The 19556-nt window shown below is 32.3% G+C and overlaps 1 long non-coding RNA gene across 2 annotated transcripts in view; it reads right to left on the reverse strand.

Annotated features, from left to right (window-relative positions):
* The window catches only part of LOC129117508 (uncharacterized), a 100923-nt gene that overhangs the window by 14894 nt on the left and 66473 nt on the right, over positions 1-19556 (reverse strand). Inside the window, exon 2 of one of the 2 annotated variants that reach the window (XR_013180896.1) lies at positions 17832-17924. The exons of the other annotated variant lie outside the window; for it this stretch is intronic. This is a non-coding gene — a long non-coding RNA (uncharacterized LOC129117508). The remainder of the gene's footprint in view (positions 1-17831; positions 17925-19556) is intronic. 2 annotated transcript variants of the gene reach the window in all.

Below are 19556 nucleotides of genomic sequence, written 5' to 3' on the forward strand. Positions count from 1 at the left end.
GAGGTGATGGGCATTTCCATGATTGTAACGTTTTAGTGAGGGCAAACTGAGATGTTCTTCACCCAAAGAACATTCCACAGCCATAACAAAGCACAGTAACAGAATCCTTCATACCAAATGTGATCACAGGGTTCGACCTCTGCAATCTATATCTGTGTCTCCTGAATTCCCTGATGCAACTACTTTGTATGCCTCTGGCTGGTGCTCATATTAATGTTCTAGTTGAATATATGTGAACAACCATTTCAAGATAATCAAGAAGGGCTATCAAATCTATGCAATACCAGTTTTTAAAGAATGATGTTGACATGTGAGACATGAATGTTTTACTAACACAGATATTAGTTAAGTCTGATTAAATGGAAAAAATTCAGGGAAATACTGGGCAAATCCTCCAAAGATTATTGCAATATATATTTGTCATGCTCTTTGAAAAGAATTATTTCATGAAGATTCTCATGTCTGAAAATTAGATTTCTCAGTTTAAACCATGCTTTCACGGTAGAATGAAGAGTAGTGGTATATGCTTCAGAGGAAAGTGAGCCAGACTTCCTTAGATAGCCATTGCACAGGTTTACATATGGTCAAATGAATCCCACACAGCGTGACTAAACAGAGTTCAGTCAAGTTGACCAAAGAATTTAAGCTGTACAGACTGAATGCTTTCTTTAACAGCTCTTATTTCAAATTGTATTGCATCAGTATTTATGCATCCTAAGAGAATAGGGACAGAATTCACTTTGTTTAACTTTGAGGAGGAATTTCCGAAACACAACCTAAGATGGATTTGTAGCATTCAGGATTATTAAGCATCTAAAATTTATGAAGTGGTCATAGACTTTATAGACACCTACTTTAGATTAGATGTCTAACTCTTAGTGGGATAAATTTAGGAAGAGATTTCCCATGATTATTAATTGCTATCCACCTTTAAAAGATAACATAATTGAAATACTTTTACAAATATAAATATGAATACAGAACAATATATTTAACTCCTTCCTCTCATCTTCCTTGCAACTGATGTTCATTTGGGGAACCAAAAAATAGAATTTAAATTCATATTGGTGAAATATTTGTCAAATAAAAAAGTCATAAATCTGAAAATTCAGAAAAAGTAAGAAAATTATAACATTGTTTTTCATGTTTTTTCATATTAGACATTCCTCAGTGACTTCCCTCAAAGTCTGTTTGAAGCAAAATTTTGAAATAATGAAATGTAAATAAAAATCTTATTGTAGCTGCTGTTATTATAAGTGTCAAATGTTAGGGCACATTACTACATTTCATATGAAATGTTCAGTTTAATGTGTTGTGATTGACAAGTATTAACTGCAGCATTGCTGCAGTCAGTGAAAAAATTAGTCATTCCAATAGAGATTTTGATGTTAATTTTCTATGAATTTACTTATGTTTGCAAAAATTATCATCATATATGTAAATTAATACATTTTATGCATTTAAATTATCATATATTATTTATTGAGACAGCTGTCAAGATTAACCCATTTAGAATGTCACCTTGAAGGTGCTGTTGGTTTTGGCTTGACATAGCTGTTGTGACAGCAAGGAAAACATGCTAGGAGCTTCTAAGTAGTCTTCTTTTAGCTTTTATCCAATTTTATCTTGTAGTTTTTAGTTGTATTTTGATGCCTGAGCAGAAAAAGAAAAACTGAGATAAATCCGTAAACCGAGATAAACCCAGTACAATTTTCAGAAGTAAATGAAAATGTCAGGTAGTGTTTTTATTTTGGAGCATCTTTTTTGGCATACACTGTAGAGCTTTGATTTTTTTGGGGGGAGGGGCATTTTTTAAATTTTGAAAATCAGCAAATCAATAGAGTATCTCAATGGGTGGTACTGCATGCTAAGGTAAAAAAATACCAGGATGTCTGAATGTCATTCAGCCATTCTTAGTCCTCAAGGTCTTCAAACAATTCTTACAGATGTGCATAGGCAATGAATTCAGAATTCAGACATCAGAAACCTAAAATTGTACATCTTCCCAAACTGCCACAAATTCAGTCTTTATAAACAAATACTAACCTTAAAATCACATTTACTTTAACATTTTTATCCTCCAAACTATTTAGTAGTGCTCTCCAGAAGAAAATTTTTAGATTGTTTTAGCAGTGTCCTAGCCTAAAAAATGTTCTTCAGAATTGCTAGTCAAAAACTTTTCAAGTTAGTTACTCTGCATATGTCACAGTGAAGAAAGCTAAGAAAAATGCAAACAGCTTGAATACAATTATTTTAAATAACAATTAAGATTGTGGAGAACAGTAAAAAAATAATGAAGAAAAATAAAATAAATGGAAAGCATTATTGAAGAATTTAAAAATTTTTCACTTAGTGTAGATACACATCTGTACATATGTATTTTCATAGTAATTCTGACTGATACACAGATGTTTTACATTTATTTTACACATGAAAGTAATTGCTTCAGGGAAAAAAGTGCTTTAAAATATGCCAATTTATGTTGTCTGTGCTTTTTTATGTTTCTATGAGGTCACATAGGTATTGAAAAATGGAATTTAATGATTTCTGAACAAATGAAAAGAAATTAACATCAACATTTTACTAGAATAAGAAATACTCTCCCAATTTTTGACATGAATAGCAAAAATCTTACAAATAATATAGAATTTTGATAATTTGGTTTTAAAAATAATATTTTTCCAGTCTTTTTGACATAATTGAATCAAATTTTTCTAGGAAATATATATATCTATATATATTTTATATTTTTATATATTTATATATAGGTACAAACCATTATATGTATACATGAATTATTAATATATATTCACCATGTATTTCATAGGTACATAATTTTGGGGGGGTTGGGGAGTTGTTGGGGTCATTTTTTGTGATTTATAGTCTGGTCTTACTTAACAAGAAATATATTGCAAAGGATTTGAAATACAGCACTAATAATAACAATAATAATGAAGGGCAAGACATGAAAAACTTTTCTTCCACATTTTGTAAATGAATGAAACAAATAAATAAAAGAAGCTGTGCATGTTTCCACTATGCTGGGTGCCAATCCATATTCTGAGATAAATAAATGAAGACAGCAGCTTTCCTAAATATGGGTTTCTAAATTTTACCAGTAGTTAATTTTACAACCAATGGGCTAAATCAGCTGATATGTATTGTCAGACTTAACTCTACAGTGATTTACACTTTTTTTTTCTGAAAAGAGATCTTTCCATATCTCTCTAACAACAAAATCAGATGACAAATCTGGAAAATATTTCCCCTCAATGTCATGTGGCTTTACGATTTCTTGGCTGATCTCTGTCATGGTCTGATTCCACTTTCAGCCATGATTATTGAAAAGAAATGTAGTGCTAGTTCAAGACCAAGCCTAAGGACTGGAAATTTACACATTCCCATTTGAATTGCTGTTGGCTTCACAGATAATATTTTGTGTATCACAGCTCCTAGAACTCTGCACATTGCTTTAAAGACATTTAAAGCTGATCCACTTTCAAATGCTAGAATTCTACTGCATGTAGAAATAAAGCATACCTCATAAAGGTTAGGTATTGCTCTGAATTTTCCCTATGCAAATGATTGTAAGTGGAATCTAGGCATAAAAATGGTATGATGTTTTAGGTAGAAGTGCTCCCTTATGCTTTATACAACTTCTTTGTGTTATCATCACAAAAATAGATGTCTCAGTGTGGTCCATATAGATGTACACAAATAAAGATCAGGATTAATTTGTTTTGGCTTTGCACATTATCATTGGCAAAATACCTAGCTGCTATTTTTGGTAAGTTGTTCTTGTTTAGAAAAAGACTTTGTGGTTTGTTTTTGTTGTTGTTGTTGTTGCTGTTGTTGCTGTTTTTTAGGGGGTTTTTGGTTGCTTTTATTTGGTTGTTTTTAGTGAAAGTTTTTGGTTTCTTCTAGTGAAAGTTCTTAACATTCAGTAAAAGAAGACTACAGATAGAATAAATATCCCTTTCTCATACATACGCTCCGGATTTTTATTGGAACTGGGTAAATATTGAATATCTCAAATCATCAATGAGAAAAAAAATCAATTTGAAAAAGTTCAGGGGAAGAAGATAAAAGTAATGTCTGGCCTAAAAATAAGCAAAAAGCACTGTCTATACTTGACCGGCAAAGATCTCAGATCTGAGATTCCTTCTCTCTTAGTTGAAAGAAAAGGGAAAACATTGACTTTCATAATTCAAAATGCTTTGGGATATGCAGACCAAAGAGTCATTGATAGGAAGCAAGAAAGCAGGGACTTTAACTTGCCTCATGTATATTATAAATAAATCAAATAAACATTGCTTGACTTCAGAGCTCTCAAAATCTGTCCTTGGTCTGTGCAACTGTCTAATAAATCCTAACATGCTACAAGAAGCCTCATGCTCTGAAATATAAAAGTAAACAAAAAATAGAGAAATTGCTTGTTTGTTTCTTGTTTCTTTAAGCCTTAGGGAACATGCTAGTCCATCATGTCCTAAGTATTTACGGTCTACCTCACTAAAAGCATTCTGAAATTTACGTAGAGATGTATCCAAGAGAATTTAAAGCTATGCTATAGTATAATGCTATAAAAGAATATTTTCTGCCTATCTGTGGTTCTCATTTCTTTCAAATTTGTATTCATATGATTCTCATACACCTTCCCAAATAAAGTTCTTCTGAAGATTAAACAGTTAAAAAACCCAAAACAACCAAACAAAAAACTTTGCAAATAAACTGGAAGAAGGTATTCTCGAAGATATTCTCTAATCTGTTTGTCAACAGAAAAATTCCATGAGGCAATATCTGTAACTATTCTCAGACCACAGGGCTCATGCACATTCTTCAGGTTTATCTGAGTGAAAATCAAGTTCTAGGCTTATAAAAACCCATAATATTCTGGGTTTTCTTTCTTGTCAAGTACAGTATTTCAGAGTTTATTTTTTATTCAACTCTGCCATGACTCCCTTTCTCGTTTCAATTTTCTGCTCCATGAAAGGCCTCTCATGCCCTTTTAATATCTCATCCTCTTTGTAGGTAAATTCAGACGTATTTTAGCTTTTTGTTTCCCCTCATATTCCCTAATATTTTCAACATTCACCTTGATCCTTTAGCCTTGGCAAGTTTCTCTTTCCTCCAATGAGCCATATGTCAATTATTGCTTTTATCCATGTTTTCTCTTACTATAAGGCACTTGGCCATGCTGAGTAACCAAACCAATTAAAAACACCAAAATGTTATTTTTTTAATAAAAAATAATATTACATGTAACTACTCTAATTGAGTCAATATTATTGTGGGGTTCTTTTTTTTGGAGAATTCCAGGATTACTAGGAACAGTGGTTTTCAGCGCTTCACCTCCCATAAACCCCAAACCCCTAATATTTTTCACTTTAAAAGCAAAAACAAACCACAATTGAATTATTGTTCTCATAAAACTCTTTTAAAATAAAGAATTCAGTAGTGTATTATTTAACTAATCTTTTTTTATTTTAAATTACTCTAATTAGATTTTTATTAACAATAATATAAATTAAAATCTGAATGAGCACCTACCTGCATTTTTACATTAATCACATAACGAAAAGTACAAAATTTATTAGTGTTGCACCCTGAGAGCAACATTTAGTTAATTAATACATTGAAAGCATTATTTCTGTATAAGCAGATTCACTCAATCAAAGATTACTTAATTTCTTCAAAGATGATTGTTACAGAAATAATCTTTTACTTTGTCAATAGAAATTTTAAATATTAATAGATTCTGACTTGACTGCCTTATCTTGGGAGCCAGAAGTTATTAAGAGGATTTTTAAAGGATAAGACTAACCCCGGGACAATCCTTTCTCAGTGGGAAAACTATCACAATACCACATTTGCATTCTCAGGGTAAGGTAAAATGGAGAGTCGGTATTTTTTATTAGGCCAACTCTCATATTTGGGGAAAAAACTAAAAAAAAAGTCTTGCAAGTTTTTTTGTTTTGTTTCTTTTTTTTTAATTTGTGCCATACATTCAGCCGTATAATAACTGCTGACCTTACATTTTATGATTATATATACTCCAGGAAGAAATTGGGGCAGTTTAAATGTAGTGCTCAGTGTTTGCAAATCTTCAAGTACATCCACTGCTGTCCATCGACTACATACAGAACCTATGCACCTTCTTCAGAGGATTGCTTCAACATGTGCTGAAGATATAGAGGCAATTTTGACAGCTAAGCTGGTTAAAATGATTCCAATATTATAATATCAAGCTTTATGTATGTAAAAGAACAATTTCTACAGCAATTTTAGGCTGGTGCAGTGATTTTAAAGCTTGGGAAAAGATAAAATCTAATCAGTATGGCTGTGTGATTAAAATAATGTGACACTTAGGACCATGATTGAATGAGGAATTAGATTTGAACTATGTCTGGAGTTGACCAAAGATTTGTGAGAAGCTACATAGAGGGTGTTGTACAGAGCCTTTTGGTGAGCAGAATTCAGTTGAAAAAGAAATGTGTTTGAAGATTATTTTGGCCAACTGTTATAAAATATATGCTTCTTGTGCCTCTTGCACATTTTCAAAAAAGAACATATAAGCATGAGTAAGCCTGTGTGTATTTTTTGGTCATATAAAAATTCTTTGAAAACTTAAGGTAGCTGACAGCAGAAAAACATACCATTCCATGGAAACTGTAAATCAGTTAGTGTTTCAGATTAGGAGTAATTTTTACCTTACCTCAGAAGGAATAAATAGATGACATTCACAACAGGATTTCTTTCTTTTCTCCAGAAGAGCAGAATGCTCACTGGAAGAGTACTGCAGGATTCATGCATTTGCAGATACAACTTTTGCTTTTTCTCAGGTAAGAAAGGATGGAAGAGAGCAGGAGGATTCTGCTGAAGGTCAAGAAAGTCATAATACCATTTGTGGAACAGGGCATTTAATTGGTATTCTACTTGCATGGTGTCGACCCTGAACCGATTGAGCTACAGTGTTGCCAGAACCTAGGAAGTGACACAGCATTAATTTGAACAGACCTCCAAGGGTCTCATAACTTTTCATCCAAAAAATATTGAAGAATTACAGAAATCAAATTTGGTTTTATTTTCAAGTAACACAGTCAAACAGCTATTAAAGTTAATTAAATTATTTAATGCACTGAAAGAAAAAAGTACCACTTACATACTGATACAAGTAAAGCAGACAAGGAGGCACAAAATTTTTGAGTGCTGTCACATTTGACATAACACTTTAACTTCTCATTAATGCTGACATTTAAAAGATTTATTTTTCTGTAAATCTTCCTCGCAAAAAGCTAGGAATGATATATGAATATCATATACATGAATGTTGAAAGGATGTTTTATACATTTAATACAAATATCTGGAATACTGACTTTGGAAGGTAAATGAGGTAAGACAAGAAAAAGCTGGCAGTGTGGAGACCTTTTTTCCCCTACGCAGTATTTTAAGTCAACACAAAAATCCCACAGCTTCTAAATTGTTGTGGTGCTTTTGTCTGAGGGAAAATTAATTTTCTTCACAGCAGCTTATATGGGGCTGTATTTTGGATTTGTGCTGAGCACAGGGTTGATAATATAGAGGTATTTTCATTATTGTTCATCAGGACTTACCCAGAGCCAAGGCCTTTTCTGCTTTTCCTACTGTCTCACTGATGAGGAAATTGAGGTGTCATGGGAGGTTGGGAAGAGATATAGCCAGGACAGATGACCCCAACTGACCAAAGTGACATTCCAGACCATGTGGCATCATGCTCAGTGCATAAAGTGGGGGAAGAGGGAGGAAGAGAGGGACTTGGGGAGTGATAGTGTTTGTCTTCCCAAGCCACCATCATGTGTGATGATGTATGGGACCCAGCTCTCCTGGAGATGGCTGAACACCTGCCTGCTCATGGGAGGCAGTGAATTAATTCCTTTTTTTTTTTGCTTTGTTTGTGTTCTTTCTCTATTAAACTGCCTTTATCTCATCCAACAGTTTTCTAGCTTGTACCCTTTAAATTATCTCCCTGATCTGCTAGTGGGGTAGTCAGAGAGCAGCTGCCTGGGGCTGGCTGAGGTTAAACCATGACAATAGCAGGTTTTCATAACTTTGTGCCTTTCATTAATGAATTAGCTAGACAAAACATTTTCTAGTAAAACAGTGCACACTCTATTTAAAGCTTTTTATCCTAAAATACAGAAAAGATTTATTTAGTTAGGGCATTAAAATATAAATATCTTTTCTATAAATTGAATGCCACAAGATAAAGAACACAGGATTTCTTAAGAAATTGAATGTGTACAGTTCATTTCATTTAATTTATTGCTAGAATAAGTTTTATTAATGCAGAAAATAAATTACTGCTAATGGGGCAAGCTAATATTCCACTCTTTCCTAGATGAATTATGTATAGTATGCTTTGTTTTTGTTTTCTTTCTGGTGGTATCTGAAAAACTATACAAGAATGAAAACGTTTTTATCAGAAAATTTCAAAAAAAATTTCTCTTATTTGATGATGATTTCTTTCTTATATTATTTCTGGCTGCAGATTTATAGCTGTCAGGACTTCTCTATGTAATTAGCATGATGGAAAGTCCAATATTTGGTCAGATAAAGCAGTGTGTATTTAAATAACAAGACAGGTTGATAAGTTTAATGAAATGATGTGTGACATTATTCAGCAAAGTTTTCAGTTAGAGAAAAGGTCTTCCATGTAATACTGTGAGATTTGAAGTTTTCTTCTGTTATCTCTAAAGTAATTAATATATGGTTTGTCTTTTTTACAATTTTACATATAATATCACTGAAAAATATAGATCTAAAGATGAGAATTTGAATGAAAAACTTTCTGGAATTACACTGACTATTCAGAACTAAGGTTTGAACCTTTGTCTTCCATTTCTTATGTAAATTGCCTAATGCTAGAGTCCTTTCTCATGTCTGTTAATACATCAGTAGAATTTGCTTGTTTCACAGTGACTATCATAACCAACTATAATACAGATATGAAATGACAGATATTTTAAAATAAAAATAGACTTTTTCTATAACAGTTTAGCTCTGTTCTTTCTAGTTCAAGCATTAACAATGGCGATAAAAATTTCACATTTCTGTAATAAATGTGTTGATGATACATGAACTAAAAAAGAGAAACTGCTTTCATTCACTTATAGGAAGCTTTAAATTGAATCAAATTTACTGAGTGGAGTAGTATTGACAAAATTTGTTTTCCAAATTCCCTCTCTGTCCTGAACTGGTCTTTAAAATATATCCAGAGGGAAATTCCATTATCTATTTAAAACTAAGAACAGAAGAGAGAATTTCAAGGTCATACAATCTTCCAAAAACTGAATTCTCAGCAAAGCTTTCGTAGATTTTCTAATAAAAACTTGTAATACTACAGCTGACAAGGATTTCATTCTGTTGGCAGAATACCATATAGAGCAATATGAATGTTATTTTAAGAGCAATCTCTTAGCAAGGATCACAATCTGTTGAATCCTTATGAACTAATTTCTTTTTTTAACATACATGGAAACTAGCAATAAATAAATTGTTTTTCTAGTTCTGAATTTCATTTACTCTTGGATATATACCTCATGATTTCTGATTGCATCTCCTAAGTTCCTATAATACACATTAACTAGGAAATAATTAGATTCACTCAGAAGCATCAAAATGTGTTCTCTCTCAAGCACTGGAAGTTTTCCCTTGTCCTTCAAACACTTCATAACTAACTACCTATTCTTTTTGCAGATAAGTTTCTTCTTTCTAGGTGGAAACACAAGTAACATTTTGAAGACAGGGACGTTCTTACTGTGCTGACTCCCCGTCACTCCTATATTACTGACTATCAATAGATCCTTGACACTCTTTCCTTTTTAATGACAAAAAGGTTAATATCCTATTTCTATTTCACTTATGATTACTTACTATTACTGGTAAAATATTTATTCTGGTTATTTATTTTTCACGTTTGAGCTTTTGGGATATTATATCTACTTTTTAATTTCTCTCATCGATGGAATTTATCCCTCTTAATCTTTTAAATGAAATCTACAAAGTCTGAGAAGACTACAACAAAGACAGTGGAACTGGATAAGTATATCTTTCCCAGATGGTTCTTAAACCCTAAGATAAATTTGATCTGTTCTTTGAAATCTTTCCAACTTTTAAATTAATTTTATTTTTTTTTTAGGAATACTGATCACAGCATTTTATTAGTAGTCTCACCAATAATATCTTCAAAAACTTACATCATCAATGTACTCTTATATAAAACTTAGTTTTAAATATTTTAATTTTGGGGGTTTTTTTTGCTACACACAAAAAATAATTTATGTTTTTCATGGTGTCATCATAGAAGATAATTATGTGTATTCCACATTTCTAGGGGTACAAGATGAACTTAATATTCCATGAAATGTTTATAGACAAACGAAGGAAGAAGCCACATGAACAAGTAAGAGACACCCTAGAGAAGGTTTATGGAGAATATCTAAATGGATCAAATAATAAAAGAAAACAAAAAATGCTGCTGACAGAAAAGACTGATTTTCTCATATTATGCCTTCCTCTAGAAGGTTCACATTTAGGAATTTTCAATTTAGTCTTTTTCTTGTTCCATCTCGAAACAGAATACTTCTGGTAGTTAAGCTGAGTGAAACCATTTTGTTTTACTTTGACTAAACATCAAGGTGAGTTTCTCTGGATTGTTACTGTGACTAAAATAAATTATCCTGCATAATACAAAACACAAGTCTCTGTTGTCTTTCTGGGAATGGACTCTGACCTATAAACCACATGTACATGCTAAGTTCTGCTTGTATCTTTGGGGCTTATTTTGAAAAACAAATAACCAATGCATAATGAGAAGAGTTGTCAATTCTTTGACCTTAGGCCCAACAAATTCAGTAGAAAAATTACAGGACTCATGAAGTACTAGGGCAACTATAGTGTACATACAGATTTATAGAGGAAAGTTAAACAAACTAATTCTGACTTGCCTTGATAAACCAAATTAATTGCTTTGATACTCTATGAAGGAGAAGGATTTTTTTATTGTCATTCTGACAACTTTGAGCCTTACTTACTGTGTGGTTTTCTCCTTCATATGTGTTTTTCGTTTACCCGTAATTACTTCATAAATTGCTTCTCTCCTCTGTCCTATTTCCAGATAACATTTTGGAAAATTTTGTGGCTGAGTTAGGTTATAAAAACTATTAAGATGCATTTTCAGATTGTCACTGTGGATGATCAGAACACATCTATCAAAATTTGGGGAAAAAAAATTTCTACTCAGAGTTAGAGGAAAATAATAATATATTTTTCCAAATGTTTTTCTTTGAAATACAAGTAAATATTAATTTTTAAATGCATTATTAGCAATTAGGTATACTTTTTTCATCTTGGTACTTCCTAGAAAGCTGTGTGCTAACACTTTTACATCCATATGAAAATGGCCTTTAAAAATTGAGGATTTGAAGACAAGTATTAAGAGGAGGAGAAAGCCTACCCATGATAAAAATGACATCTTATAAGACACTGAGAAATTCCTGAAATTACTTTCTGACTTTCGTGTAGCATATTATTTTAATATGCTAATCTAGCTTAGGAGTGTTCCAATTTATAGATGCCAGTTCCTTAATTACCTCTAAGTAGTCTATTAATGAAAAAAAGGAAGTTGTTTTAGTTTCATTAAAAAGATCCTTTGTCAACTCTATTCTCCTTTAATTGTTCTTCAGTACATTTGAGCTTTCAAAGGGAACTAATCACTGTAGTCTCTACAAAGGGGAATTGTATCAGTCTGTGAGAATTCCTAGGAACTGCAAACAAAAAAACCTAAGTAGAGGTACAACAGTCCACATAATTTTAGTAGACTTTCAAAAACCTTGTGACAAGGTGCCACACAAGCAAGTGCTACAAAAAATGGATAACTGTAGATAAAGATGGTATATTTAATCATCTCTCCAAAAGTATATAAAATACCTAAATGAAAAATAGATTATCATTATTACATTCCAGTATACAAAAAAAAATAATAATAATAAGGGATTTTGAGGTTATATCCTAGTTTCATATAGTTAAATACTTCCAAGAGTGATTTAGAAATTAAGTTAATGGTAAGGAAAATATTCCAGAAAACAGATTTTTTGATTGATTAGTTCTAGACAGATTGAAAAGAGTGAGAATGTTTCTACTTACTAGAAGTCACAATCAATAAAAAGAGAAGGTGTATTACCCTACAACAGTTGAACTTTTCCTTAACAAGCAAATGCTTCCAATATTTGAATTCCCACATCTGTGTGTATAGTCCTAGGCCTAAGGATTTGGATTTGAACTAGTGCAGTTATGGTGGTAATGGTACTTCCTGATATTTGGAAAGTAGAATACTGAGAAGAAATATTAACTAGAACATATGAAAGTAAATTTAATCATCACCAGTCAAACAGCAAAAACTGACTTCTTAGATCAAGCTGGAGCTGACTTCAGATTAAAGCTCTAATCCCATCAACAGCTATTTTTGCTAATGTAACATACGATTTTTTAAATTAAAGTTTAGAATAAGTTTTAATCAATTCACTTCAACGTGGAGTATTTCCTTCAGTCCAATTCACCAAAAAGTAACCCTAAAATTTTCATAAAATCCTATATTTCTACTCAGCAAAAAAATGTGCAGAAATTAAGTCAATGATCCTGTATTGCCAAAATCAAAGCAATTTATGTCTATATAGACTTAGAATAGAATAGGAAAGATCAGCTGTGACTTGCATCCCTCTGCAGTGGAAAGGGATAGCAAGGTATAGGAATTCTTTCACAGGAAATAGCAAGTGAGCATTCCTATTGATATCTAGCCTACCTTGCTATATCATTTAACACATGATTTTCCAAGTCAACACTTGATTACAATGTTTGAATATTTAATTCTGGAGATTTTTTGAGGAACTCCTTTACCATTATGTTAATCATTTATGCATTTTCCATTACTATTGTAACAAAGCAACCTTACAAGTGATTTGTCAAAATTCCTGGCAACAAAACACGTCTAATCTATAGCTGCTGAACTATATAGCAAATATAACATTCCTCAATTAACAACAAGTTTATCATAGTAAGATGTTGTATTTCTCATTTATTGCTTATCCCAAATCTTCCTCAGTGGGAAGTGGAAAAAAATCTATTTGAAATGGCAGCATTCAAAGTGGGTTTCATAATACGATGCTGGGACAGTTCAGCAATGAATACCAAAGCCCCAGTTTTATTTAGGTTTTGATTACAGGAAGGAAGAGGAATATTCTAAGAAAAGGTGCAGATTTAAATGAGAAACAAGGCTTCTTTCTTCCAGGAAAAAGGAAAAAGTAGGTTTCTTCTCATGCGTTTTGAAATGTTTACCACTCAGAGAAGTAATGCATTTATAGGAGAATCCCAACTTTTATCCAGTTATAGAAGTGTCTTAAACACAGCTTGAAAAACACCAAGAGCAAGGCATTATTTCACAGAGAGTAAAGGTTATTGCTTCCCTAGAACCAAATGCCAGGTTCATACAAGGCCAATACCCTGAAAGAATTCCCTTATTGCAGGATACTTCTTAATACCCTAAGCCACCATAAAGGAGCTAATTATTCTTCCACGTGAGTGAAAGGAATTAATTAGAAAAAATCCTGAATTTTTATGGAATGTACATGAAGAGATGCGGCTTCAAACATTTGTGATATGTCAGTAAAAGATGCTTCTAGAGACAGAAAATTTCAAGCAGGTGACACAGAATGCTGCCAGTTCTAGCTGTTCATCACCACAGAGGAAAAAAAGATCACCATAAAGAGGACAAGCTGGGTAAAAAAAGCCTGTAAATTGAACTTATAGTCAGGGTGTTTTCATTTTTATTGTTCTAACTGTGCTGACCAATAGATTTTATTTAATTATTCTGAAAAAATTTGTACATGAACAATTTCTATGTGTCCTAGTTTCTCTGAACTAAATTAGTAAAAGGAAAATTTGTTTGTATCAGCACACTTCTGACTTTAATTTAAATTCTGGTGCAAATCACATTTCTACTAAAATGAGCAGAGAATGATTTTCTTTGTTATTGATTTTAGATTCTGTGGCTTAATGCTCTATGCTTACCCTCCTAATTAAATAAATCAGCATTTTTCAAGACCAGAAAATATGTATACTTGTATAGGACTTTGTATCTCTTTTGAGCTAATACTCTGTTAGGGGTAATACAGTATTTTGCTTCTTGAATGTGTAATTTTCTTTGGAGTGGTGTTTAGAAATAATTATATATTAATGTTAAACTGTATTACAGGCTTTTTTTTTTTTTCTGAAGTAGTTAATTCTTAAAAAAAAAAAACTGTTTTCCATTCATATGGCTATGACTTATTTTGAGGGGAAAAAACCCCAAACAACAGTATAGTTTTATGTGCACATTAAAAATAAAAACCAAACAGATAACAAAAACCCACAACACAAACCCGTCAAAACCCCTAGAATGTCAATGACCATGTAGTCAGGAAGCAAAGTGAGAATGCCAGAATATTGTGCTGAAGATAAGGCCTGTAGGACAAGTTTAATTTAGAAGTTGCCATTTTAAAGGTGCTATAACCAGTAACATTCCCTGAAGGTTTCCTCAGCTGTTGCAAGCATGTCTTGATGATACGCTGATTTCATTTCAGTATTTCATAAATACTGTGTTTGTTAAACTCTCTTAAAAGGCACTAGGAGCTTTTCTGTGATGCCTGTAGTATGGATAACTTCTTGTATTAGCTCCAAAAGCACAAGGGCAGGAAGTTTTCATTAAGTACAGAGCAATGACATTCAAACAACTTCCAATAATTCTGGCACTGGATCCTTCTCTGAGTATCAGAAATGGGGTCATACTTAGAGGCAGGTCAATGAGCACAAGTACAGGGGATTCTCACCTATTTTACTTTTGGAGGTCTCTGGCATCCATAGGGTTAAAGACTGTAATTTTTGTTCAAATTCAGGTTCTTTACTAGAAAACTGTTCAGACTTAGTATATTGTCTTCTAAGTATATAAACATAAATTGCCAGTTTTATTTTCCAATAGTAGCAAGCATTTTAAAGACCCTCAAATGTTTCTTCTCAATAGTTATCACATTTTCACAAGCACCTAGTTTCATTCACTAGCTATAAAATGTTCTTATCTTAATTTCTTACTACTGTCTCTGTCAATTCAATGTAAGTATCATAATATTGTGATATGAAAGAACCTGAGAAATAAAAAAATGAAAATCTGAAGTACTGTTCCTAATTTTGCAGAAACCATAGTACAGACAAAAAAAAAAACAACAGAAAAGCATTATAAGTCATTAACATATTGCTAGAAACCTTACTTTTTAAACTTCTCTATATCAGACTTAAATTTAACTGCATTTCCTAAGGTTCAGGGCATGACCTGTTTCAAAGGGTCTGTGCCTGTAATCCCTATTCTTATTTTCTGCTATCAAGGCATACAGGAAGTGTGCATGACCTGGAATGCCTATTTTTGGCTCACCAATACATTCAAGCCAGTACATTTAGAGGTTTTCCAGTGTTAAAATAACTGCAGATCCACCCTTCCCCTTTCTGCTTAAGATCTGCTTCAAGATTAAATCCTTGCACTTCAAAATATAGGAAAAATTATGACAGAAATGTACCTAACAAATTGAGATCTGTTTTAATAGAGGTAGAGAAAGTAAGCATATTTTGAGAATTTACTTCAAAGTAACAGAGGAAATTTGATTTATAACACTTTCAATACTCAGTCCTTTTTGATCAATGCATTCTGCACTGTGAAAAATTATCCATACAAACTAGCTCCTAGAAAGAATTGTAAGAAATTCTCCCTCTTGACCCTTCGAGAAGAAATGACTAGCATTTATGGAATACCTATCTGAATGTCAGACTAAATACTATTTCTCCCTATTTTTATTTCACAGAGTATTTTTATTTTTTCCAGTATGAGTTTCATTTATATCTTATGTTCATTTGGTTCCTACAGATCTGCACAAAATACAACCTACATACATCCACTGCATTTTGCCATTAGACACCTAAATAGTCTAAATCAATTTTAAACTGATATCTGAGATAATAATCTGAATGTTAATGCCAATAAATTTGTAATAACACCTTTTACAGTAAAAAATAATCAACCATTTCCATTTTTATAGAACTGTAAATAGGGAAAAATCATTATTAGTATTTAAAATACACTGGTGAAAGATTCATTTTTTAATTTAGATAAATATTTTATAGCTTTAGAGACAGATTTTGTTATACTGAATTTCTCACAGTAGTGTAACCTGCTTTTTAATTTTGACTCCTAATCTGTGTTTCTAGATGTGTCCTTCATGTAAAAGCCCCCCTTTTAACTATGAAACTATCAATATGAATTTCTCTAAATATTTTTTTCAAAATATTAATACTGCTGAATAAAATAAAATTTTAAACAATTTTTAAATCCAAAGACATGAGATAAAATTCAAGTTGACATATATGGGTCAGCTGTTAAACATGTATTAGCACTCAGATCATAGTAAAGACTACCAGTTGGCTAGTGTCAGTCAAGGTTCTTTTGTGCTGTCAGTTTTGTCTTAAAATTAGGACTTCCACTCTTAAAGAAATGTAGTCGGGGGAAGATTCTTAGATGTGCCACTTCATAATACCTAAATTTGCAAACCACTTCAACTAAAAAAATAATAAATGTTATAGTCAATCTCATCTATTTACTTCTGTAGATCTCTGTTCTCTGCAGACTTGGTAAACCATGTGATTCAATGGGCACTGCTGTTTTTTAAGTCTTTGTAAGGTACAGAATATGTGTGTATGTAAATGTAAACATGCTGATATCTCAAAAGATCTTGAACTGTGGGTAGAGATCTAGATACCCAGCAATAACCCAGTTATCTACTAACACCTTTATGAACCTTCTTAGGTATATATAGTGACATTTATACAACTAAAATAAATATGATAGGGACTGTAATGTGGCTGACATTAAAAATTTCCATATTATTAAACACTATTTTTCTCCAAACCAAGGTACTACTTGCAAACAATACGTTGTAAGTGGTACCTGATTCATGCCAGCTCCCAAATCAAATCCAGGAATTGCTTGGTTAAATACTGACTGGAATGAGCCATGCTTGCAGATCATTTAAATAGCTTAATATTTCAGAGGAGTGAGATCCATTAAATGAAAATATTTTCAGGGAGTGTCTGATTTTCTGGCATAGATATAGCCTAGCTGAAACAGCACATCTAGAAACGGAGGGTACTTAAATTCTTAGTATAAGGAATATAAAGTAAGCAGGTTGTTCCAAAGATGTTGGAGAGGCAAGATCTATCTCCCTGAATTATCAAAATCATATGAACTTGGTCCATCTATTCATCTGACAAGTCATGGACTCTATATTATAAATAAGGAAAAAGAAGTAATGAATGCATGGGTACATATGCAGAACATGTTGAAAACAAAACAGGATACCACAAAATATTGCTCATCAAAAAAAAAAAAATTCCTTAATACAAATACATTATTCCAGTAATTAGGTCATAAAGTGAAAGGCATGGAAAGACAAGTGCAACTCCCTCTTTGTAAAATGCCTATTGAAGTTAATCCACAGAACTACCAGAATGACTCTGGTTCATCAACATATTCTGTTAACATTGTGGTCTTTTAAGCACACCAAATTTTACATAAGAACATGGTAAAGTCAGTAAATTCTCAAAAATTAATGCAGAGCTTTGGAGAGGAGTAGTTTATATATTATCTTTATTTTATAGCTCTAATAACAATAATGAAGAAGCTCGAAAAAAATGCCCACTTTGTAAAAATATGTGTTTGTACCTGTCCACCATAGGATTGTTCAGTCTCATCTCCTCAAAATCTCAGCTTGGTTTGAGATGTCACAGATTTTGTTCTGCTTGACTCAGGCAGACACTGAAAAGAGTAATTTAATGCTGCAATGAAGTATAATAAAGCATTCAATTCACAACCAGTTGCCTTTACCCATGTGCTTCAGTCATCAGAACCCTGTAGACCAGTCTTCCAGTGACAATATTTCTGTTATGTTTGTTTCTTTTTTTTTTCACATTGAACACTAATTTAAAAAAATTGTATTTCTTTTAAACAATTAGACTGCATAACATGAGTTGAACTCCAGTTGCCTTTGGTAGCTAACTTAAAGATTTTCATTTCCAAGTTTATTTAATGAGCTTTATTAAAACTGTAGAAACAGCTGAAACAGTATTTATATAATAGAATAGAATAGAATAGAATAGAATAGAATAGAATAGAATAGAATATATATTAATAATACACACATGATACATGTTCTGGTGTTGTGACCTGCCACTTGATTATTCTTGTTCTTTTCAACATTCTTTCTTTATTTTTTTGACTTTCATCTACTATGCTTATTATGAGGAACTTCCAATTTATATTTTCTCTTGTGAATGCCAGCCATAAAGAAATATTATAAAACTAGATAAATGTAGTGGCTTGCAGAAGGACATTCAAATTTTTGTAACGTAGAAATATTTGGGTGTTTACAGTGTTAGACTTTAAAATTAATCTTATTTCTTATGACAAGATGGAAAATTACATATTAAATTTGAAAAAGCACCCTTAAATTGTCTGTACAAACCCACATATTTTAGAGAAGTATGAGAAAGGAAAAGTGCTAAGAGTGATATTTTTTGTTTAACTTCAGCATAAGAAAGTAACTAAGTATCTAGGCATAACTCACATTTTAGTAGTTGTCAATAATCAGTGCAGCTGTACCCTGGGCATAGTTAACATTCTTTATCTGCTTTAAAACAGAATGAATCACTAGCTGGAAATGTCTCTCATTAACTTGAAAAAGAGCTTTGATATGACTCTTTGACTACATTTTTGAGAGTCCAAGTGTCTCTGAATCTTCACTTTGAGTTATCAGATCTGTGAAAAAAATATAAATCAGAATTTCAATTTTCCTGTTGCAGTTGTATAAACACAACATAGCTTCTGATTTCAGATTAAGTAGACTTGCATTGCACTTGATATTTACTTACTTATTTGTTTATTCTGAGAGAAGTTTGGACAATGGGAAGGAAAAAGGAAAAAAAAATCTCGGACTCTCCATTTTTTGATTCACATTTTTTTGCCTTACCCAGTTTATAATGTTTTGTGTGGTCTTACAAGAATTTTCTACTATTGGTCTATGCTCCATGACAGCAAGGCACAGATTCCAGGCCATTACCCCCCAGTCTACCTCTAGTATACATTCTTTGTGGCACAGCCTGTAACACTGTCAGATTAGTTATGCACATTTAACTTACAAGGATATTAAACTGCTTTTAACTGCACCCCAGGCAGATTTTTAACCTTGTCCAGTACACAGCTGTATCCTTTATTCTTTGGCTCCCTTTAAGAACTTCTGTAGTTCTTTCAACCAAAAGGAAGAAAAAGAAATGGAAGAAGACAGAGAGATAGAAGCAAGTCTTTCTTATAGAATTCCTGTCTGTTGGAGATATAAGGTTCCTGGAATAGATCAGACTCTTATTTAACTTTTCAGCTCCTATACAATGTATG

Source organism: Agelaius phoeniceus, chromosome 2 (assembly GCF_051311805.1).
Source record: "Agelaius phoeniceus isolate bAgePho1 chromosome 2, bAgePho1.hap1, whole genome shotgun sequence".
Classification (NCBI taxonomy): domain Eukaryota; kingdom Metazoa; phylum Chordata; class Aves; order Passeriformes; family Icteridae; genus Agelaius; species Agelaius phoeniceus.